Consider the following 9,453-nt stretch of genomic DNA (forward strand, 5'->3'; position numbering starts at 1 on the left):
TGCATATAATAAGTCATGTGTGGCCCTACCTGGTTTCAACTCTACAAAACAAGACACCCTTATGCCCCGGTGTCCCTATTCCGCTTGCATCCTTTGTGGCCTCCTTTTATGTGTTGCCTTCTCCATTGGATTATGAGCTTCTTGAGGGCAGGGACCATCTTTACTTTGTTATTTGTAACCCCAGCACTTAGGACAGTGCCTGGAACAGAGTAGAAGCTTAATGATGATCGCATTAGATTATATAGAATAAGCAACCAAAATCCATAAAAGAATTTGTTCAGAGCTACACAGATAAATAGTAAAAGAGAGAGAGAGAGAGAGAGAGAGAGAGAGAGAGAGAGAGAGAGAGAGAGAGAGAGAGAAATCCTAACAATTAGAACTATGCAAAAATTTAATTGGCTGCCTTGGGAGGTACTAAGGTCTCTCTCATTGGCTGTCTTCAAGCAAAGACCTGACAACTAATTGTCAGACATCTTACCATTGGCATTCCTGTGCAGGTGTGGGGTGGGATTGAAGACTACTGAAGTCTCTTCCAGTGTGAGAGTCTGTGAGTCTATTATTTTAACACAGGTCCTCTCATGACAAGGACAGTCTTCTTTCTACTAGACTGTGCTGCAGTACAAAGGTGAAGTAAGTCAATCATCTCTATGCCCCTCAGTCGTTGCAGCTACAGCATAGTAGATAATTGCCATCAAAGTTACAGAAACATAGAACATTAGATCTAAAAGGGATCTTTAAGATCATGTAATGGGACACTTTGCTTGGCAGAGGAGGAAACAAAAGCACAAAGAAATTAATTTGTAAATGGGGGTGCAGCAAAGATGGGTTGAGTGACACTGTAAGATGCTCAAGGTCATCCCTGGACTCTAAGAGGCGGAGCTAGGATTGGAGCTGAAGCCTTCTGGCTCAGAAGCAAACATTAATTAACAATACTTTTCTGTATATTCATTTTAGGAAGTCAGGGATATAAGAATTGTAATTCACATTTATGTTTTGTAGTTTGCAAAGGGTTTTCATTATTCATGGTGATAAAACTAGAGCTGAGGGAGGACATAATTTACTCAATGTGCAGCAGCCTAGAGATATAGGCAGGGCTTGAACTCATGTCCAGCACGTTTCACAGCTCCCATGGGAGGACTCTGAATAAATACTAACATATCTTTTAGAAACGTTACCATCCAGAATCAGTTAAAAGAAAAACCTCTTTTGTACTGGGTAAACCAAAACTATACAAAATGAATCATTCTTTAAAAGATAATAAAACTATAATTATCATGTTATTGAGATCAAGACCTGAGTTCAAATCCTATCTCTGACACTTAATAGTCATGTGTCCTTTGGCAATTCACTTAATTCCCTCTGCCTTAGTGTCTCCATTTTATAAAATAGAGGTTATAATAGGATTTGCTTCATAGGATTGTTGTTAGGATCAAATGAGATAATAGTATGCATGAAATATTTTGCAAAACTTAAAGTATTATGTAAATTCTGTTATTATTAATTGGTGATTAATAATAATGCCATAAATATACCAGCTCCTTTCCCCTTATCTGAATCATTTAAGTAACCCAATAGCAGTGCCAAAGTGAGCAGCTTACATATGTATACCACAAAAACAGTCACGAATCCATGCTGTTAACTATAAAGTAATTGGGTTAATTGCATTAGCAATATGCCAAAAATGTTTGCTATTATAATTATTCTTATTGCATACATCCCTGGATATTTCCCTCGGTTGCCTCTCCACAAGCTAATCTCCAGTCTTATTCCTTTTCCTAGTCCTAAAATGTATTTCTATCAATTGTAAATATAGCTATCCTCTCATATTCCCCAAAGAAAAAGTAGCTTATTTAGAATATATCCCTAAATGTCTTTTCATTCATGATTTTCCTGTCTAACCATGATTCTTTCTCATTAAAAAAATATGCTTTTGTTTTATAATGATAGATAATTTTTGGTAGTCTTTTGTTGGTTAGTCGTTTCAGTCATATTTGACTCTTCATGACCCCATTTGGAGCTTTCTTGGGAAAGATATTAGAGTGCTTTACCATTTCCTTCTATAGATCATTTTATGGATGAGGAATCTGAGGTAAACACTGTTAAGTGACTTGCCCAGGGTCACTCTGCTATTAAGTGTCTGAGGCTAAATTTTTTCTCAGGAAGATGAATCTTCCTGACTCCTGGTCCAGAACTCTATCCACTGCTCCACCTACTTAGGTTAAAAACAAAACAAAACAAACAAAACTTGCTTGGGTACAGTTGGGGGGTGGGGAATGTATCCCTATAGCATAAAAATGGCCTGCAGGTTTTAGTGGACTGCTTTGTTTGTTTCTGATGATGCTCTGCAGGCAATCTTCTCCAGTAGGAGCTCTGGAGGAAATTTTTAGTTTAATTGTCAGCCTTAGGTTGGGTAGGACCACAAGTTCCAACAATATGTTTTGTTTTTGTTTTTTCCAATTCTAGGGATGTTTCTTCTAGGGCAGAAAGAGCCATGAACACATATTGAAATGCACACCCAGGAACACTTCAGGTCACACCAAGGATGAAGCAAGAGAGCACAACAGAGCAAAGCACCATAATGCCTACCCTCAAAAGGCTCTCCTATACCCTTATTTCCTGGTACCATAGGCTCTCTTTCTCACTTATAAGTTCTATTCTAGGTTCAGCTAAGATGCATTATCCCCCACCCCCTTCACCTATCAATTTCCTTTAAGAGAACTGATAAAGAGTGGAATTAATTTGCTTTTAGATTGAGCTTGCAAGCCCAGGACTGTAACCAGTGAGGGAAGCTCCCATACACACCCACACTACAATCCCTTGTACTCTTTCATTCCTCAGTGCCTGTTTTCTCCTTAATATGTTTCCAGATTCTGAACTCAGTGCAATAGCAGAGTAGTGTCACAGTCAAAACAAGGTTTGTGTGACCTTGGACTTCATTAATTCAGGAATCTAGTCAGGTAGTAATCCTATTATACTTTAGACTGTCTGCATCTAGAGTTTTATGTTCAGTCCAGGGTGCCACACTTTGGGAAGGATATTGAAAAGTTTAATTACACCTAGAGGAAAGTGATCAGATTAGAGACACGGTGCAAAACCATACAAATAAGAATAAGTTAAAAGAATTCAGGGTGGTTAGCCTGGAAAAGAGAGGACTTGGTGGGGATGTTCTTGAGGTCTTCAAATTTTTTAAGGGTTTTGATGTGGAAGAGGGATTATGTTAATATTGTTTATTCCCAGGGAGCAGAACCGGAATGTCTCTTCCCCAGGCATTGAAAGCTACATATATTGATGATGAAATCACAAGTCCAGATCAAATAATTAAGAGCAGTTAGAGTTATCCAGAAATGGACTGGGTTGTGTTGGGAAGTGGTCCAGCACAGGAAAAAAATATCATTTTTATCATTACTTAGGGATTTCCTATAGAGCATTAATGTTTTAGGTAAGCATTGGGCTAATTGAATTCTGAAGTCCTTTCTAAGTTGCTGCTTCCATGTCATTATTATACACATACACACACTAATGTGTACCTCTCTGTCTCTCTCTGTCTCTCTCTCTCTCTCTCTCTCTCTGTCTTTCTCTGTCTCTCTCTGTCTCTCTCTGTCTCTCTCCATATATATACACATACTGTGAAACTAATGCCTTATTATTTAAGAACTTCAGATGAAAGGTTATGAAAAAATTTCACTTTCATGATTACTTGTCCTCTCTGCCTATCTAGACCATTTATTTCACATTTAATAGCTTTTATGTTATTATGCTATATTAATTTTCATCAATACAAAGTAAGATTTTATCTGTTCATCATTTGAATTATTCTTCTGAATTTTTAATTTGCTTTGAATGTGTAATTTCTTTTATCTGGTAACTACATATACATTAAAACTTAAGGAGATATTGATATTAGAGCCTTTTTTCAATGGTACTATAACCAAGTACTCAACAAAATTAATGATGAGGCTCCTGATAGCTCTCTGGCCCCTTTCCATGGTTTAAAAAGACAGCATCAGAGTGTGGAATATGAGAGGGAAATTTCTTACCCGCATGTTAATGTGGATTGAGTTGGCAGCAGGGTAAGTAGGAAAGAATAGAAATCAAAAAGAGAAACCTGAGAAAAATATTCAGTTGCAGTAAGCCCACAGAGGAGCAAGTGTAAGGGAAAAGCCTGAAGCATAAAACTAAAAGAGAAAGAGGGACGTAAAATCCCCAATTTTAAAAGAAGCAACTGCAGGGAAGAAGCACTCTGAAGAAAAAATGGGCACCAAGATCGAGATTAAAAAAATACATCATTTTGAGGGAGGAGAAAATGAATGGTTGTGAGAGGAAAAGAAAACTATAGAACTATGAATAATCTGAAGGTCAAAGAGCATGATTAGAGTCTAACCATGGGATATCATGAGTAGCTATATTGAGGGATACATGAGGAGAAATTATTTTTCTTGTAAAATTATATTGAAATAAATGATGGTATATACATACTTAATATCTGCCTTACACTTACTGATAGTTAAAGGTAGTAATACCTCAATACCTTATGATAAGAGAATATCAGGTACTATTTATTCAATTCTCCAGTTAATTCAGTTATACTTACCAATGAATAACCACAGTAAAGCTAAGGAACATGTAGAAATGGAAAGTCATTTCTAGTCAGACTGATTGAGAGTGATCTGAACAAAGAAAATCAATACTTGCCCTCCAGGCCAACTAACCAATCAATCAACCAACGGATATTTATTATGCACCTACGATGTACTAGGTACTGTGGTAGACAATGCATCTATAAGTACAAAGAATGAAACTTATAGTGACAAATACCTGCAAATAGGACAAATATTAAATTTATAAACATCCACACACAAGTGTAAAGTAGTTAAATACAAGTAGTTTGGGAGATAGGACACTACCAGTTGGGGAAATTAAGAGAGCATCCATGGTGCTTGAGCTAAGTCTTAAAGGAATAGAGATTCATTTAGCTAAAAGAAGAAAGAACCCAACTGATAATTCCCTTTAAGTAATCCTGGCTATGACAGAGGCGCTTTCTTTCCCAAGGTCAAGAACTCTGTTTTGACACAGTGCACTTATACATGTAATGATTTATTAGATTAGTTAATTTTCAAATTGCATACTTTGGAAAGCTTTAAAAGGGGGAAAGAAGGTGAATCGGATAAATAAATTAGGTAAGGGAAGGGGGGGATCATGGAGAAAAAACATGTCTCTTGGAAGTTTGATGGTTTTAACACAATGAAAAACATGCCCTAGTATAGGAACATGAAAAGAGGAGCATCAACAGTAAAGTGGGGCAATACCACTTCTAGGGCTGTATCCCAAAGACATCATAAAAATGAGGAGAGGACTCATATGAACAAAAATATTTATGGCACCTCTTTTTGTGATTGCCAAGAACAGGAAATTGAGGGAATGTCCATCAATTGAGGAATGGCTGAACAAGTTGTGGTGTGTGAATGTAATGGAATACTATTGTGCTGTAAGAAATAATGAGCAAGGTGCAAGTTCGGGAGTAGCAGCCTCACATCTAACTCAGAACTTTTGTAGCCTGACCAGTAACCTCAATATCCTCCCAGATATCCCCCAAAATGACATCTATTGTCAAGGATCAGCTGATTTTGAATGTCCTAAAGGAAGACCAGGTTCCCCAGAATAAGATCACTGTTGTTGGGGTTGGTGCAGTTGGCATGTCCATTAGTATCTTAACAAAAGATTTGGCTGATGAACTTGTCCTAGTTGATGTAATAGAAGACAAAGTAAAGGGAGAGATGATGGATGTCCAACATGGTAGACTTTTCCTCAAAACACCAAAGATTATTTCTGACAAGGACTACAGTGTTACTGCAAACTCAAAACTGGTCATTGCTATAGCTGGGGCATATCAACAGGAGAGAGAAAGTCATCTTAATTTGGTCCAGCATAATGTGAATATCTTTAAATTCATCATTCACAATATTGTTAAATGCAGTCCTAATTGCAACCTACTTATTGTTACCAGTCCAGTGGATTTTTTGCCACATGAGATCTGGAAGCCAAGTGACTTTCCTAAAAAACCATGTTATTGTAAGTGGTTGCAATCTGGATTCTGCCAGTCTCAGTTACCTAATTGGGAAGAGACTTGGTGTCTATTCTTCAAGTTGTCATGGATGGGTCGTTGGGAAACATGGAGACTACAGTGTTCCTGTGTGGAGTAGTGTGAATTTTGCTGTTGTGTCTCTAAAGAATCATCATCCTCCTTTGGGAACTGATGTTGATTCAGAGAATTGGAAATACGTTCATAAACAAGTGATTGAAAGTGCTTATGAGATGATCAAGCCAAAAGGCTGCACTTCCTGGGCCATTGGCTTGTCTGTGGCAGATCTGGCAGAAAGCATGATGAAGAATCTGAGGCGAGTGCATCCAATTTTCCCCATGATTAAGGCCCTATATGGCATTTATGAGGATATCTTCTCCTTCCTCCTGAGTGTCCCATGTGTCTTGAGGCAGAATGGCATTTAGGATGTGGTGAAGGTAAACCTGAATCCAGAGGAGGAGAGCTGTTTAAAGAAGAGAGTAGATACTCTTTGGGGAATCCAGAAGGAACTGCAATTTTAAAAATCTTTTAATGTGCTGCCATCAAGACAACATGACAGTGGTTAAGGGGTTATGTCTGATGAGCTTTTCAGATAGGTCAAATACTTCCTCTGATTAGTGATTGAACACCAGAAACGTAAAACCTGTGAATGCACTCTAGTTTCTTCCTAAAGTTAGAAATGGGGAATAGTACAGTGTGACTACTATTTGTTAAACCCTGTTGTAGTTTGCATATGATACTGGATATGACTTGTATAGTCTCAGTGGTTGGTGTCCCACAGGTATATAAACAACCTGCACTGTATGTAGGTGCTACAGGTTCCCATAGATCCAGAAGACAACGCTCCTGGATATTAAACACCATACAGTAGTAATTCTTTATTGATGCATGGATTACCTTTTTGCCCCCCTCCAATAGGGCACTATAGCATGGCCCCATATATCACTTTTCCAGAGGACCTGATTTTGTCTGCCTATGTATATGTGTGTGCATGTATGTGTGTGTGTATATATGTATATATATATATAGTTATAAATTTCCATATTACATAAAAAGATCTGTATATGTACGATGATGCAACCAATTCCTCAAGTGTCATGCTAACCCTAAATAAAGAACAAATAAATGATTTAAAAAAAAAGAAATGGTTGATTGTTGTCCTTCGTTCTTGAAGAGGACCAAAATGACATCACCATGATAAAGTGAAATTTCAGTGTGTCTAACAGTGTTTGGTCAGACCAATACGAGCTGGAAATGCTCTACCACAGGTTGGGCACAGATAGTCTGCGTGAATATTTGGTGTGGATATTCCAAATTTGTGTATCCTTCTTTTACTTGTGCTTTCTCAATTCTGCTTTACTCATAGAGCACAGCACCCTTTCTGATGTTTAGAGTGTCCTGTGCCAGTGTCTCCCATGTCACATAGTCAAATCCAAAGTTCTTAAAAGAGAGCTTGAGAGTGTCCTTGTATTGCTTCTTTTGATGACCATGTGATTGTCTGCCCCATATGAGTTCTCCATAAAATAGCCTTTTTGGCAAGTGTACATTTTGCATTCAAATAACGTGGCCAGCCAATAGGAGTTGCATTCTCTGAAGCATAGTTTGAATGCTTGGCAGTTCAACTCAAGCAAGGACTTCAGTGTCTGGTACCTTATATTGCCAGGTGATCTGCAGAATGGTCCTAAGACAGTTCAAATGGAAGCGATTGAGTTTCCTGGCATGGTGCTGGTAGACTGTCCATGTTTCACAGGCATACAACGATAAGGTCAGCACAATGGCTCTGTAGGCCTTCAGTTTGATAGTCAGTCTAATACCTCTTCTCTCCTAAACTTTTCTTCAGAGCCTCCCAAACACTGAGATAGTTCTGGTAATGTATGTATCAACCTCATTGTCAATGTATACATCCCTGGAAAGTATACTACCAAGGTAAGTGAACTTATCCACAGCATTCATTCAAAACTTCTCCTTTTGTGGTAATTGATGGTTCCACACATGGTATGGATGATGTGGTGGTGGCTGATGGAGTACCTGTGTTTTCTTGATGTTAATTATTAGGCCAAAATTAGCACAGGCAGCAGAGAATTGATCCATACTTTCTTGCATCTCAGCTTCAGAGGCTGCATTGAGTGCATAATCATCTGCAAACAGAAAATCAAGCACCAACACTCTTTCCACTTTGGTCTTGGCTTGTAACCTTTTCACATTGAGGAACTTACCAGCAGTACGGTAGTTGACCTTGATGCCATGTTCATCCTCATTGAAAACATTTGACAACATGGCTGAAAACATCATACTAAAAAGCACGGGAGCAAGCACACAGCCCTGTTTCACTCCACTGGTAACTGGGAAGGCATGAGAGCTTTGCCCATTATCCAGAACCCAGGCAAACATGTCATCATGAAATTGATGTACAATACTGATGAACTTCTCTGGGCAACCAAATTTTGACATAATTTCCCATAAGTCCTCATGACTAACAGTGTCAAAGACTTTAGTCAGATCTACAAACATTGTGTACAGATCTCTGTTCTGCTCCTGGTATTTCTCCTGGAATTGTTGGGCAGCAAACACCATATTGACTGTTCCTCCACACTTTCTGAAGTCACACTGGCTCTCAGGTATATGACCATCTTCTAGGTGAAGGATCAGCCTATTAAGGAGGACCCTAACAAGAATTTTGCCACCAGTGATTAAGAGGGAGACCCTGATATGATTGTCCCAGGACAATCTATTCCCTTTACCTTTATAGAGATGGACAATGGAGGCATCCTTGAGCTGTGTGCAGGGTTGTGACTACAGTTCCCATTGTATGCACACCTGCTGCTTCATCACTTGCCTCTCGCCACAGGACTGTGAGGCATAATAGTAAAATGGTATGGGTGATATCTTTTGATTCGTGCATAAATTGGATTTAAGTGGCAGAGTTGCAAAAAAGTCATCAGCCTCACTCTCTTCTCCAGTGTCCTCATAGTCCATTGGCAGGACAGAGTCAAGATGACTGGCGATGGCTCGGGATGCAGTGGATGACCTTGACGTTTTTGGTGTCTAATCAAGCTCTAAGCACTCCAAAATTGCCTGTTTCATCTGCCTTCATGGCCATTGGAACAAATTGTTCTCATCTGCCCATTCCACCAGAGGAAGTCTTCACATGCTTGGGGTAGACAATCGCCTAACTCACCAATGGGTGTGAGAACCCTTGGTTACCCTCAACCTAGTTTGACCCATCTGCAGAAATGGTTTACCGGGGTGTGGCCGCTACACATGCTGAAGATTCTTGGAGCCATAGGTGAGAGTTGGGTGGAACAGGTGGACACCAAAGGTGGAGAGAGCCCTGAAAAGGGCTCAGCAGCTATCGCTATAAAGGTACTGGCCCT

At 39.0% G+C, this 9,453-nt stretch overlaps 1 pseudogene; it reads left to right on the forward strand.

The window, feature by feature from the left end:
• The first annotated feature begins 5,594 nt into the window (after positions 1 to 5,594).
• On the forward strand, positions 5,595 to 6,504 carry LOC140517913 (L-lactate dehydrogenase A chain pseudogene; annotated as a pseudogene).
• Positions 6,505 to 9,453: the final 2,949 nt, after the last annotated feature.

This window comes from Notamacropus eugenii, chromosome 1 (assembly GCF_028372415.1).
Source record: "Notamacropus eugenii isolate mMacEug1 chromosome 1, mMacEug1.pri_v2, whole genome shotgun sequence".
NCBI classification, from domain to species: domain Eukaryota; kingdom Metazoa; phylum Chordata; class Mammalia; order Diprotodontia; family Macropodidae; genus Notamacropus; species Notamacropus eugenii.